The following is a 15,349-nucleotide window of genomic DNA, read 5'->3' on the forward strand; positions in this document are numbered from 1 at the left end:
AGCTGCTCACTTCCTTTTTCTACCAACAAAACAGCGTTGATGGAAAGACAGAACTTGAAAACAGCAAAGGTAACCTGGAAAGGGATAAAGGACCAGTATCTTATCTCTGAAAGAATTATTTGCTTTAAAAGAGTAACAATTCAGTAGTATTTCTCCAAGGCTATGGTTTGATCTCAGGGTTAATCATGTCTATGTGCCATCTTCAAAACCTTTCCCCACTTTTGAAGAACAACTAGGCTATTTTCTATTGTTTTAAGCTGTGAAATGCTGAGAGAATATTTCTATTCCCTTTAGGTATGCATCTACCTCTTCTGGAGGACAGAAACAGCTGTTCAATGACTGCTTAGGCACATGGCTCAGTGGCTGAGGACAGGCAGGGCAACAGTTCCATTCAACTGAACACCCAAGGGCAATTAGGAAGACAATGCAATTACACAAGTTGGAAATAGGTCAGGATTTGGGACAAACACCCAGATGCTTCCAAAAGTAGCTTTGGGACTCGAAGGCCCCATGGAGTGAGAAATTATTGAGTTTGGTGTGCCTGGAGGCTCTCTTTTGTTTTAAGCACTTAAGCTGAAAGAGAGCAATTCTAGGCAGACTCTGTAGAGATAAGCTTGGGTGGTGCTTGCCAGTACAGATGCCTAGATGTATGGCTATTGAAATAAGTGCATCAGAATGGCTTGGAGTGTGAGCTAGACGGATTTGGGCCAATTGGTGTTTGATTACTTTTCCTTTACTTCTTAGCTGGATGATGTAAGCCATTATCTTTCCACCAGGTTAAGTATAAATGTTTTCTTCTCCACACCAGACACGGCAATCGCATTTACACACAGTGCATGGATTGAATAGGAGAAGGAAGGTAACGTGTTGAAGCGTGGTGCTGGGCAATTGGTAGATAACTCAATAGGATATGAAAAATACCAAGCCTCATCCATTAGCTGCTATCACACTATGATCTCTACCTCTTGTTTTATTTTCTTGCAGAGCTTACATTCATGGGTCAGTTGCTACCAGTTCAGAGGCATTGGCTTTATCACAGGTGTGTGAATTTATTTACTAATAAGCCAGATATAGAATTGTGGAGCAGGTGTATTCTAGAGTTGCCCAGTTTATGGGATATCCCTTTCATATTACTGAGGCTGAAGCTCTCCTGACTAGACCATTGGCAACCTGGGGTCTGTAAGCCAAGGAATGCGTGGTCCTGGCCCCAGAAAAAGGTTTGTGAAACTCTGTAGACTTGCTTCAGTTCAAGGACTAAGGAAGTTTGTGGGAAAAAACAAAGCCAGGCTTCACTTTCAAGACTAAGGCTGATGAATGAGGCAAAACATTCAGTGTTATGTTGCATGCTCGGTGACAAAGACAGAATAAAAGGCAAAAGATGCTTTTACAAGCTTTGTGAATGAACTAAAAGCCCTCAATTAGCACTGGTGGTGGATACCTGTAATCCTAGCTGCTTAGAAGACTGAGAGTGGAGAATTATAATTGAAAGCCAGCTCAGGCAGCAATGTCTGTGAAACTCTTCAGAAATAAGCTAGAAGCAGAGGAATGGCTCACATGGTAGAGCACCAGCTTTGTGCAAAACAAAAAACAAAAAACAAAAAAAAAACCAACAAAAAATAACACACACACACACACACACACACACACACACACACACACCCCAAAACAAAGCCAAGCAAGAGCGTGAAGAGGCCCAATGTTCAAGTCTCACATACGCACAAATATGGTTCCCTAACTTTGAATCTGTGCTCTTTGGTCTAAGATATTTTTTACTTCAGTCAGTTTACAACCACCCTGGACATCAGTAAAGATTCATCAGTAACTATCGTTCTAGGCAAGTTACCCCTCAAACACGTGTCATCTTTTTATCATCTGATACAATTACATGTGTAATGCACATACAATTACATGTTTAATGCATGTGTAATTACAATTACATGTGTAATGCAGTGTGAGGACATTGCTTGTTAAACTTGTTATCATATCTTTTTTTTTTTTTTAACACATGTGGATAATGGCTAGACCTTACATAGGCCTGGATTTGGGGCTCAGGTGCTAAAATCTTTGTTTCAGCATCACTGGAAAGAGCTTGAATTCACATATTAAATATTGCATTTACTCACCATGCTATCACTTTCTGCTTCTGGAAAATTAACTTCTGGTTTTCTAACTACAAGCTAAGGATATTAATATCCACCATGTAATATTGAATAGTTCCTAGGAAATGAATGTAATGTATTAAACATGGCATTCGGTTAATACCTAGTAGGCATTTGTATGTTATTTAAAGTCATTATTATTTCCATCATATCCGTTAGTACTAGGATCACATTAAAGCACATGGTTATCTTGCATAAAGTACACTCTACATTATTTAGTACTCTAAATATTTATTGAGAACGATTTCAGATCCTGTGATGACTAATGCACGGTTGTCCTTAAGGAATTTGCATTACTGTTGAAGACATCAACACATGAACAATCCAAGACTAGAACTCCTAAGTGCTCAGCAGAAGGCCCAAGCATGCTGCCATAAGGAGAGGAGGGAAGCAAATTAATTCTTGCATCAGGGGAACTAAGTGAGACTTTTCTGAGGAAATGTCTTGATTGTTACCTTCCTGCCAAAGCTCAGAGGCGGGGGCCGTGAGGAACATGAATGGAAGACTGTGGCTACTCTCGTCTGACTGCATGCGTCATTGTTTTGATGGATGTTACGTGAGAGCTTGAATGAGTTAAGGCCTCACACTGGAAAGCTTTGAGATGCAAATATAATTTTAGCAAAATATATCATCTACAGGAATGACTTAATTCACTTACCCCTTTCTTTCTCTGTTCAACAATATTGACTTTCTGTTTGCTTTCTTCCAGGTACTATTTTAGAGAGAAAGCACTGAACTGGATAGAGCCAATGTGTTAGCAAGAGAGACCTAGGTCCATCAATGTCATTACAGTGTCCTAGCCATGGAGGAAGAGAAGCATCCTGCTAGCTGACCTGCTTCACAGGTTGCTGTTAGAGAGGGCTTTTTAAGGGAAATGGCTCTAAGCTGAGATTTAGGAGAATGACTCAAGGTTAATCAGGTGAAAGAAGAAGAGGGGAAACATTTGAGTAGAAACTCAGCCTGCATTCTAGTTTAGAGGTAGACACCAATCGAGGAGTGTCTCCAGATCAAGTACTGAGAGCAAGAGAAGGACAAGGGAGCCACCAAGAGCCTTGTAATTTGTTCCAGTGAGTCCTGATCTTATCTACAGAGTCTGGAATTTTTTTAAGTTAAATTTTATTGCAATAGTGATGTACGGAGGGGTTACAGTTACATAAGTAATGAGTACATTTCTTTTTGAACAGGGTTACCCCTTCCTCATTTTCTCTCAGATTTTTGCTGTCCAACTCCACCCCCCTCCCCAGTTGTGAAGTTCATTTCCAACACAGAGCATAGTGAGATTCACTGGCGAATCGGTTCACCTTTTGTTTCACCATTTCTGTCATTCCCTTCCCTCCCCCCAATCTGATAAGCTTATACACAAGACAAAAGGTACGGAAGTAAAAAACAGTGACGATAAGGAACAAAAAGAAAAGAAAGGAAGAAGAAATAACTGTAAATAGTACAATAAAAATGCTCGTTTCCATTTCTTGGAGTTCATTTTGATAAGCATCAGTTTATATGGTCATATGCACCTAGCTATTCAGCCATTTTATCCTCTCCAAAAATTATCCAACTATGTTCTCACTGTGCAATGTTTAGAGTGCTGTTTAATAAATTATGTCCAAGTGTAATTATTTGTCTTTTACTACCTAGGCTTCTTTGGGTCTGATTTAATTGCTTAGTATAATGTTTTCCAAGTCTTTTATTACGAATGAAGCAATATCATTCTTTCTGATGCAGGCATAGAATTCCATTGTGTGTGTGTGTGTGTGTGTGTGTGTGTGTGTGTGTGTGTGTGTGTGTATCATATTTTCTTGATCCATTCATCTTCTGACATTCATCTGGGTTGATTCCATATCTTAGCTATGGTAAATAATGCTGCAATGAACAGGGTTGTGTTGGTGGCATTAGTACAGGCTTATTTGTGGTAAATTGAACAGATGCCCAGAAGTGGAGTTTCTGGGTCATAGGGAAGCTCTATGTTTAGTCTTTTGAGGAACCTCCGTGCTGCCTTCTAGAGTGGTTGAGCAAGTTTACATTCCCACCAACAATGTAGTAGCGGTCCCTTTTGGCTATGTCTGGTATTACTAGATTTCTTGATAGTGGGCATTCTAACTGGGATGAGGTAGAATCTCAATGTTGTTTTGATTTGCATTTCATTTGTGTCCATGTGCTACTGAGAAGAACTTCTATTCTGATGCTGCTGGGTGAAATTTTCTGTAGCTGTCTGTTAAGGAACGTCTGAACTTTGAAGTAATGCTTGCTTTGCATGTAGAGGAGTAGAGAATGTGCATGATAAATTACATTTCAATTTTAGGAAAATAATGGTTGGAAAAGTGACTTATGGGAACGAGAAACAAGAAGAAACTTTGAGACTATTGAGGTTACTCCAGTGAATACATCTGTATTTGTTTTGCCCCAAAATGTATCAGGGGGGAGATAGAAGGATAAGTTATTTTTCTGGGTCATCTTTACAGCCTGGTGATGCATGCAATGTACTTGGTTGTGCAGAGGCTGGACATCGGGTTTAGAACTTCCTGTTAAATGTTTTTAATTACCATTAAGTAGTTGTACAAAGGGGTCCACCATGCCAGTTGTTGAGTACAATGCATCATTCTCCTCCATGTCTCCCAATCCCAAGCATTCCTTCAGTTTACCTACTTCCCTTTTCACACGTGTACGTTGGATATTATGACTGCATTCACCCGCCCTTTCTCTCGCCAAGATTTATAACCTGCAAGGCAGTGCGTCTGGTAATTGCTTTGAGGGGAACTGAGGCATCTGGGGAAAGATGATAGGGTTTTCTCTTCTGTCATGGAGGTGCAGGAATCATACATTTTGTGTCCTAGGGCAGCGTTTGCTAGATATGAGGAAGGATCAAGAAAAACCACTCTGAAAGTGATCGCTTTGCTTTCAGACAGGTCCCCGTTTGCCTTAGAGGCAAGAAGCAAGGAAAACAGTGTCTATTTGCTCTAATGAGACCTACAGCTAGCAGCAGTAGTTGCAGAGAGATACAAGGAGAGCGGCTGATTTGACAGCAGTTGTGTGCACTTGTGGACCTTTCCTTTTCCCCCTCAGGAAATCAGAGAGAGTATCACACAGCATGGCACTGGAGTGTACGATGCAAGGCTTGGCTGACACCCTGGGCCACTGGAGTGGTCTCGTAGATTCGTGGCAATGCTTGAAGCTGTGTTCTTTGGTCCCTCCTACATGCACCCTAGCTTCTCTATTGCTGGCCCTTTGCTTCTGCTGTAGTTGAAGGAGGTGGGTTGGGGAACGGAAGTTAGTGCTTGTATTCGTGCTAAGATGGCCTCAGATATTTAGGGCTGGAAAATTGGAACAGGGCAGGACACAACTGGACTTGAAAATCAGTCACCCGTCTGGGAGTCACTTGATTTTCCCATGTTTCATTACTGCATAAGGCTTATCTATTTACTTAGTTTTGTTTATTGCCGGTCCTGGGGCTTGGGCTCAGGGTCTGAGCACTGTCCCTGGCTTCTTTTTGCTCAAGGCTAGCACTCTGCCACTTGAGCCACAGCGCCACTTCCAGCCTTTTCTGTGTATGTGGTGCTGAGGAATTGAACCCAGGGCTTCATGAATGCTAGACAAGCACTCTACCACTAAGCCACATTCCTAGCCCCAGGTTTATTTCTTTCATTGCTGCCTATAATGTTACTACATACATAGTGACTTGGAAAAATATAAATTTATCATCTCGAAGCGTGTTGGGTTAGTAGTCTGGCAATGGGTTAACCGGTCCTCTTATGATCGCAGTCTTAGAAGGCTCAAATCAGAGTCTTACGTAGCTACGTCCTCATCTATATGCTTGACTATCTACTTCCGAACTCTCTCAGGTTGCTGGCAGAATCCGTTTTCTTGTAAAGCTAGCAAGCACTGTGGTCCCCACTATCCGATGTCTTCCAAGTACAAGCTTTTCACCTGGAATGGGCAGCCTTCCATCCCTGGCCCCATGGCGCTGGCCAGACATGGAGAGTTCCTCTTTGTGGACAGGAGCAGAATCTCTCTGCCACTTTCAATTTCTCAGATTGCGTGTAAGGACTCCCCTGATCAGGTGCAGCCCACCCGGGATAATCTCTTTTTGTTTCTGAAAAATTTACTCGACAATGCTAAAAACAGAGCGGTTACATTTACATAAGTCAGGCAGAGAGTATTTTTTTTTTCTTTCGGACAATGTTCCCCATTCCCTCACTCTAAGTTTATCTTTTATGGTGAACTCAAAACTCAGAGATTAGCACAACATCTCTTTGGCCATATAATGTACATCGTAACTACGGGATACGATGTTATCACAGTCACAAGTCCTATTCATGCTCAAGAGGAGATAATTATATAGGATGTACTTACAAAATTCTATTGTGTGTGTGAGTGTGTGTGTGTGTGTGTGTGTGTGTGTGTGTATGCGCTTGTGCATACCAGTACTGGTGCTTAAACTCAGACTATGCATTCTCGCTTCATGTTTTGATTCATGGATGGTGCTCTACCACTTGAGCCACACTGCCAGATTTTTTTTTGTTTTTGATGGTTAATTGGAGATAAGAATCTTATGGACTTGTTTCCCTGGGATGGAAAACGAGATTTGAAGCTTCAAACCTCAATCCTCAGATCTTATTTTCTTCTCCTCAGTAGCTGGGATTACAGGTGTGAGACACTGGCACCTGGCTAGAATTATAGGAATCTTGATCGCGGTCTTGGAGTTCTCACTAGCACAAGGGCTTACCTGGTTTGTCCAAAGGCAGATTCCCTAAATTTATGGGGAGTATTTCCTCACTGGTGAAATGAGAAACTTCTCATTGTTACCTATACCAGTTCAAACAGAGGCTTAAGCAGTATGTCACAGGTGGTTTATAAGTGAAATTTTTTGCTTTGTGAAGGATTGTACTCACTGATACCAATAGTCACCATTTAAGAATAATTAGCTTTAATAATCTGGAAATTGAAATAACAATCTGGGTGCCAGTGGCTGACACTGGCAACCCTAGCTAGTCAGCAAGCCAAGATTTGAGGATTGAGCTTCAAAGTTGGTCTGAACAGGACAGTCCATGAGATTTTTATGTATACTATCATCACCAAAAAGCCAGAAGTGGAGCTGTGGCTTAAGAGGTAGAGCAGTAGTCCTGAGCAAAAAGCCTAGGGACAGTGCCCAGACACTGAATTCAAGCACCAGGACTGGCACCAAAACAAAAAAAAAATTAGAAATAACAAAAAAGCCATTTTTCATATCTCTAGCTCAAGGAAGGAATTTGAATGACTGGTGTAAGCCAGGTTTGCAGGAGATAGAATTCTGGTACACGTTATATGGTCCCCTAGTTGGCTCCTTCTACAAAGATGTTTAGCTACATGCATCAGTGTGGGAATCTACATATACTTCAAAGGAAATAACACTTGGAAACCATTGGATAAGGATACCAACTTGCATATACAAACATACTTGTCTAAGTTTGTTAAACAAAGACACAAAATTGGAAGTAAAAGAAATGCCTGTAAATTAGCATCTGGTTAAAGGAAGATGTATAAGAGAATGGCTACCTGCTATTAAATTATTTATCTCTATAAAAACAACATAGATCCAGTGGTTTCCCTCATTGGTAATAATTAGTATATATCTAGGATAATCCTAGCAGAAGAACACAATAGCTCAATAGCTATGTACATATGATCATATGAGATGATGCCAAGTGAAATGAGCCCCAAGATATGGAAACAAGAAGCTTTTCATTTAATGTACTATGTGAAAGTCTTCCTTTTTTCCTTCCTATGGTTTATCCCCTGTTGTCACTGTATTTGATTTTGGTACACTGGGCATTGTATATACGTTGATCTGAATTAGAGAAGGAAGGGGAACAGCAAAATGGTGAGACAAAGGATAACGGGCAGACCAATAAAACAGTGATAGTCGCATGACGATATGTTGGAAATTAACTGTACAACTTGCGGGAGGGTTGGAGGGGTTGGGAGAAAAATGAGGGGGGGGGGTACAAGTGTGACAAGAAATGCCCTCACTACCTTACATACAGAACTGCCGCCCCTCTGTACCTCACTTTGACAATAAAATTAAATTTAAAAAATAAAGCACAATTTTTAGTTATCATATTTTTCTGGCTAGATACTAAGCACTTGTTAGGTTTTATTATTATAGCTAATGGGATCATAGGCCATGAACAATTTAAAAGTTTGTGTTTTTAAAAAATAATCTGGAGTCAAGGTTTGAGACCCAGAGCTGTACATTTGCTGGGAGTGTTGGTTCCAGCTGCATAGTAAACCGTGAGAGCCCATGGAATAATGGGGATAAGCAAGCCCCCCCAGTTCATATTTTTCTGTTTCTATTTTCTCTCCAAAAGCTCACTGGGCTTTGTTATATTTCATCTAACATGTCAGTTTACATGGGCAATGCACCTGGATCAATGTCTCCTGTTCCATTACTTGCCCCCTCCCTTCTGTCCCATCCCAACCCATCCCCTCAAGTAACCTGGTTCTCCTGAGCTCTCGAATTCTATTGATCACAGGAATCGGCAGGTCATACTGGTGGATTATGTATCTGTTGGCCTGAAGGACTAACGGCGGTCCCTTTTGCAGTCTTCAGTATAACTGTAAATAAGAAGCCCGGCTGTACCACCCAGACCTTGGGTCTCACCTTGGGGAGTGGGATGGTGGTGATTCTTTGAAGAAGCAGGATCTCTTATCATTTATCCACTCTTTTTAGGGATCTTTTCATACGGAGGCTTGCTCACCTGAGGGAACAAACAGATCCAGGAAAGATGGGTTAGAAGAGAAAGGAAGGTGGCCTGTAAGGGGCTGGGATGTTGCTGTAGTCTCTTCAGACTCACTCAAGGCAGAATTCTGAAATGGAGATTATTTGTATGTATGTTTTTATTGTTCTACCTTAAAAAATTAGCTTTTGAGATATATGTCAGGCTGAAAAGCACCCATTGTGAAAAGCACACAAGTGTACATAACACAGAGGGATGTACTTTTCTACTCACTTTCTGTTCAGCCAGCTGTCTTTCTATAGACAACAAGTGCTGTTCTCAACAATTGTGCTCCATTTGCCCACCGAATGTTCAGGCAACTCAACCAGTGAATCATCTATCCATCTGCCTGTCTATGCATCCATCCATCCATCCATCCATCCAACCAGTTATCCATCCATGCACCATTCTACCATCTATCCATATTTCCATTCTTCCATTCGCTGTTCTTCCAACATGGTGTCTAGAATTATGTTAGAGTCAGAATACAACAACATAAAAGTTACAATCCTTTGTCCCAAAAAGCATACACTTTCCAGAAATATCTTGAAGTTTTAATCCCTTTGAGAGATTAAATGACTTTATTTTTCCCCTCACTAATCTAATGAAATAATTTATGCTGAGATTTTAATGGCTGATAATATGTTGACATTTCCCAATTATGCGTAGAGCTAATAGAGATTTTCAATCCAAATGGTTTATTTGATGCAAGAGTTTCTAAGAGCATTATTAAAGAGCCATTTTAAAAGGAGGGAGCAAGATGGCCTTTCATCCTTCTTAGGAATAAGTAGAACAGGAGTCATTAACCTCAGTTTTGTCATCTGTAAAATAGAGCCTGGAATAATATATACAGCAATATGTCTCTCATGGAGTTTTTATGAGCTCATAAATTGGATCTCATAAATAATCTAAATTGATGATTATTATGCATGAAGAACTTAGAAAAGCATTTGGCACAGGTTGAATAATTGCTACCGTACTCATTAATTGTTATCATATAGTTGGGTTTTAGATCTGCCTGTCCAGTGGTCCTCTTCACCTCTAAATTCCTAGGGGTCGCCACACTCACCTCAGTAAAAGAAAGATTAGGACTCAGCGCCCCATCTGTTCTTAAGAAAAGGCCATAGCAATAATAAAATGCCAAGCCACCACTTGCCTTCAGCCAGGAGACAAACGTTGGTAGCGTTTCTGATTGCCTGCGTGTCTCTTCTCATGAAGTGTGACCTTCCCCCTTTAGGCTCTCTTCATGGCGCATATTGCAAGAGCCTGGAGCTCTTGGAGTTCCCAGGCTAAGGCAGTAGGTGTTAGGAACTGTCTCTTGGCATGAGCAGCCAGCCACGTGGTCCTGAGGCCATGCGCCCCGCTGACTTAGTGGTTCTAGTAAATTAGGCTTGAGAGCATTCATTTTTTTCCTTTTCTAGGGCCAGGAATAAATGCTACCACTACAGGCACCGTGCACTTACGAAGGGCCTTCTTTGCTCTCCACTCTTCTTTTTTCCTGATTCCTTTTGATTTGGGGGTATATTATAAGCTGTACCTGTCTTAAAGCATCCTTGATCTTGTTTTCTGGAAAGGAAATCCACGCATTGTACAACCATTTCCCACCTGAGCTCTTTTTTTTTTTTAAATGTCATTTTAATTGAGAATCCAGGGCATGGCTTAAATCATGGTTCTTCTGTCTTCATTTTCCATTTTCTGTCCATAAAACATTCAGTTAATAGCCAGAGATCATAGTTCTTCTTGAAAGAACAGGAGGAGCTGGCTGTAATAAGGGAGTTATTTCTCTTAGTTCCAGTAATCATTCAAAATCTCATTAAGAATATATTTCGGGGGATTACTTCAGATTTTTTTTTGAGGAAGAGTATCTAGTAAAGAAAATACATTTATTCCTGGCCAGTGGATGGGTTCAGAGTCGGGGAGAGAGACAATTATATATATATATATATATATATATATATATATACATATATACAATACATACACACACATATATACATATATGTATATATACATATATATACATGTATATATGTATATGCATATATATACATATACATATATATATGTACCTGAACTTGTACGGATTTGGATACTTGCCACACAGAGATGGTATATGTTGAACAATACATAGTTAGGGGCAAAATATAATGTGTAAACGTGTCCCGAGTCACATGTGTAAACGTCTTTCCAAAAATTCTTGAACAGAAAATACTAAGAGGGCAATAGCTGGAGTGAGAAAACAAAGCTGAAGATACAGCCCGAGGCCACTTTCCTAGAGCAAAAGCAGATCGGATGCTTATATTTATGTGTCTAAATTCAGACCTCCTTTTGGATTTCTGTTTGGTAATTTCTTACTCTCCTTTGCTACCCAGGATGATTTAATGATTTTGCTTCAAAAATATATTATTGATTTTTAAGAGTCATTTTCAAGAGAAGAGCCAGCCCAGATTTTCTAGCCAACACTAGCAGAAAATATGAGATCTTCATGGATATAAAAAGCCTTAAGAAACAAAAATCAGAAATCACTGACAGTCTGCTAAGGCCTTTGGGTCAGTTGAGTAGAGATTCAGTAAGCACAAAGAGAATTTTCTTTCTGCCGTCTTCACCTAATGTTTGAATTCTCTGGAATTGTAAGAACATCTCCATTTACTCTGTCTTCTAGGCATTGCTAAATAGCTGCTAAAAATAGACTTTCATCCTTGAAAGGTTAGGTGGTAATAGAAGCATCATGGATAGAAATAAGGCTTCCTGTCAATAAATATTAACTTCTAAGCAGATTTATCATACTCTTGTTGATTTTCTTCTGATAAATTTATGACTGCCTCAGTGGTAATTTCTGTTCCATAGCTATTTGGGCCCATCATTAGTTAGAAAGTGTCACAATTTTTAGGCTGAAATGAATTCTTTCACAGAGCTGGAAGAGGACGGTGAAGGGAAACAATATAATAACATTACCTTTAGGAAACACAGTTGTCATGTATTTCTGCCTTGGAACTAAATCTGTAACAATTCTTTCAGGGTTCAGGGTCATCTCTTTAGTGAACTCTTACCATACATATGGTTGTGTTTTTGTTTTTTTTTTGCCGGTCCTGCAGTTTGAACTCAGTGCCTAGGCACTACTGTCCCTGAGCTCTTTTGCTCAAGGCTACTGCTTGTGCCACAGCTCCACTTCCAAGTCTTGGGTTTTTGTTTTTAATTGGAGATAATAGCTGGTTTCGAACTTCAATCCTCAGATCTCACCTTCCTGAGTAGTTAGGATTACAGTAGATGAGCCACCGGTGCCCAGCTGTATTTTCTTTTTCTTATTTAATCTTGACCATTTTTCTTCACTAGACTGTAGCACTTTGAAACTTCAGATTGTGCCAACTTGGTTTCTCCTGTATCCCAGAGACTCAGAGTATCTACAACACAGGATGCTCAGTAACTCTTTGAATAAATGAAGTGTTCATATATCACAGTAGTGAGTGAGGAATGCTGGATGGGTATCTGCTGAATTAAAACTAAATTCATGCCCAAATGACTTCTTTCATTTCCTTTCATGATAATCTTTTATAGTTTTAGGATGCAATTCACTGAGTGCATTTGGTAACATCCATTCTTTGTTATGGCAGAAAAGTCATTGCTTAACTGTTTTCTGATTGCCTCTGCCTAATCCATCCTAGACCGATTTTTCTAGAACACTCTATCTTGTAATGCCTTTACTCAGAGGATTCAGCAGCACACAATTACTGAGAGAATATTACTATATTGATTAGACTGCTTCCTCAACTTCCCTTTCGGTTTTCTATTCTAACCTAATTTCTCATTCTCCTTTGGTGAGATTGATTCGCACTGGCCTACTTAGAAAGCCCTATTCTTCCACTTTTCCCAATGTAACTCAAATATCTCATACACATTGCCTCTGGAACACACAGTTCTTCTATTGGGAGTACTGACAGTTTTAACACTCTTTAGTGAAACCCTACCTATTTAAAAATTAAACTTTTAATGAAGATTTTCAGGTCAACCTAACCAATAGGTCAATTAAAGCTCAAATACCTTATATACACACTTCTCCCTCTCTTCTTCCCTGACAGTAACATCATATACTCATTACCTAATTCTGGTAGGGTGTGTGTGTGTGTGTGTGTGTGTGTGTGTACCTGTATGTACTGATTCTGAGGCTCAAAGTCAGGGCCTGGGTGCTGTCCCTGAGCTTCCTTTGCAAGACTAGCCCTTTACCACTTGAGCCATAGTTGTAATTCCACCTTCCCATGTAGTTTATTGGAGATAAAGGTTGCATGGCCTTTCCTGACTGGGCTGCCACACAGCCACAATCCTCAGACTTCAGCCTGCTGAGTAGCTAAGATTGCTGGCATGAGCCACCATCATGCCCAGCTCAAGTCTAATGTTTTGTATGTACACATTCTACACATACAACTAACTTATAAGTCTTCATAGTCTCTTCAGTTTCTTACTAAGTACTATCCATAGAGGAAAACCTTAAAATAGAATTTCTTAGTGTATGATAAGTAATTCCTAAGTAAAATTTTCAGGAACAGTGCATTAGCAGAGGGATCTACGTAGGAAATACTGGTATATAATTCTCTTTTCTGATCGTGACTGATATTTGATTGATATTGGCTGCCTTGAAGTGGAGCTGAGAATTCTCGGTTATGAATGGTAAATGCCATGTCTGCTACAGCAAAGTAGAGGAGGAGACAGAATGTATGCTCTCTGTTTAGCTGGAGGATGTGAAATTACCTCTGCAGGCTAAACAGGCCAAACATTGTCAGTTTTATATTTTTCATAGTTATATACACTGTTGTTGAGTTTATGTTATTCCAAACATTGTTTCCTAGCATGTGGAATGCCTTGCTTCTCTATCAGCTTTAGTACCAGTGTATAGTTTCAGTATACATCTATCACCCAATAATCGGCAAGATTTCCAGTTCAGTTGGGAGCATAGCTCTGACTAAGCATGAATGGAAGTCTATTGATAGGTGAGACTATTACTGTTTCTAAGGAGAATAAATCAAGGTCAATATTCTAGTGGTTACTACATTCATGGGATAACATAACATATAGACTGATATATGCATTTTCATGTTGTTAACAATAGCGAATTTTCTCAGGTATAGTAATTTGAATATTTAATATTCCAATATTTAATTTAAATATCAATATTTGAGCTAGAAGGAGTAACATTTCCTAATTATGTTCAGCAATGTGGACTTTGGTAACGTATGTATGTTTTCTGCTATGTAGTACGTTTGTCCATATGAACCCTTAATTTGCATTTAATACTTACCATCCATCCTCTCGAAGGACTCAAGAACAGTGACAAATGAGTAGCCACTGAGGGAAGAAATACTGCGCCACAAATCAGGGCAAGGCATCAGAGAGCAACTTTTTTAGTATAAATGTTTTAATTTTTCTCTCCCAACTATATCTAAGATGTACAAATCCATACACTGTCCAGTACTTGGTACCACATATTCTTTTAATTTTCTATTTTGAACTCTTCTCTTACAGTAACACAGACTGTCGATTCATCTCATTCACTAATCCAGATGTTGAGGTTTGGGCTGTCTGGTGTCCCCCATTGAGGAGCCACGGGTGGAGAGTTAGTAACCTGATGTTGATAGAAAGCTTGTTGCCCACGTATGAAGATCAAGAACTTAATTTGCATATAGAAATTGTTTGGTTTCTTCTCCCTCAGCTTGGTCCCATTTTCCTCTCTTGCAAGTACCCATTTCCTGGTATTTATTTTGTTGGGTTTTGTTTTGACTTAGTCTTTTTAATGAATTATGCTATTTGCACTCTCCATAGAGTCTATTAAAGTTTAGTCAATCCATTTGTAACACTTTGCTTACCACCCAGTGTGTTTACTTATAGATTTATAGGCACATTCTAGCTACCACAAATGAGGGAAACCATATAACCTATGTTTTTCTGGGTCTGGCTTACTTTGCTTAATAGTATAATTTTTCCAGGTCTTTCCATTTCCTTATGAATGTTACAATGTTGTTCTTTCTGATTGATGAGTAGAATTCCACTGTGGCTGTATACTGCATTTTCTTGACCTGGATGCATTTTTTGGATGCATTCACGGGTATCTGGGTTGATTCTATCTATGGCAAATAATGCTGCAATGAACATAGTTGTGCTGGTAGCTTTTGTGTGTCCTTGTTTGTGCTCTATTGGATAAATGCCCAGGAGTGGAATGAAGCGGGGGGCGGGGGGCAGAGAATGAAGGTAAGAATTAATATACCACAGAATTGAGAAATGTAAGGGAAGAGGTATGTATAAAGACGAGTAGGATGAAGATGTTGCAGTGATGAAACAAGTCAAGATTCATTAAACTGCTTTATTAGATGGCGACATTTAATACCAAACCTAAGATGAAGGTAAGTGAGATAGCTGGGCCCTGGGGGCTCATGCCTTTAATCGTAGCTACTG

This window comes from Perognathus longimembris, chromosome 22 (genome assembly GCF_023159225.1).
Source record: "Perognathus longimembris pacificus isolate PPM17 chromosome 22, ASM2315922v1, whole genome shotgun sequence".
Taxonomy (NCBI): domain Eukaryota; kingdom Metazoa; phylum Chordata; class Mammalia; order Rodentia; family Heteromyidae; genus Perognathus; species Perognathus longimembris.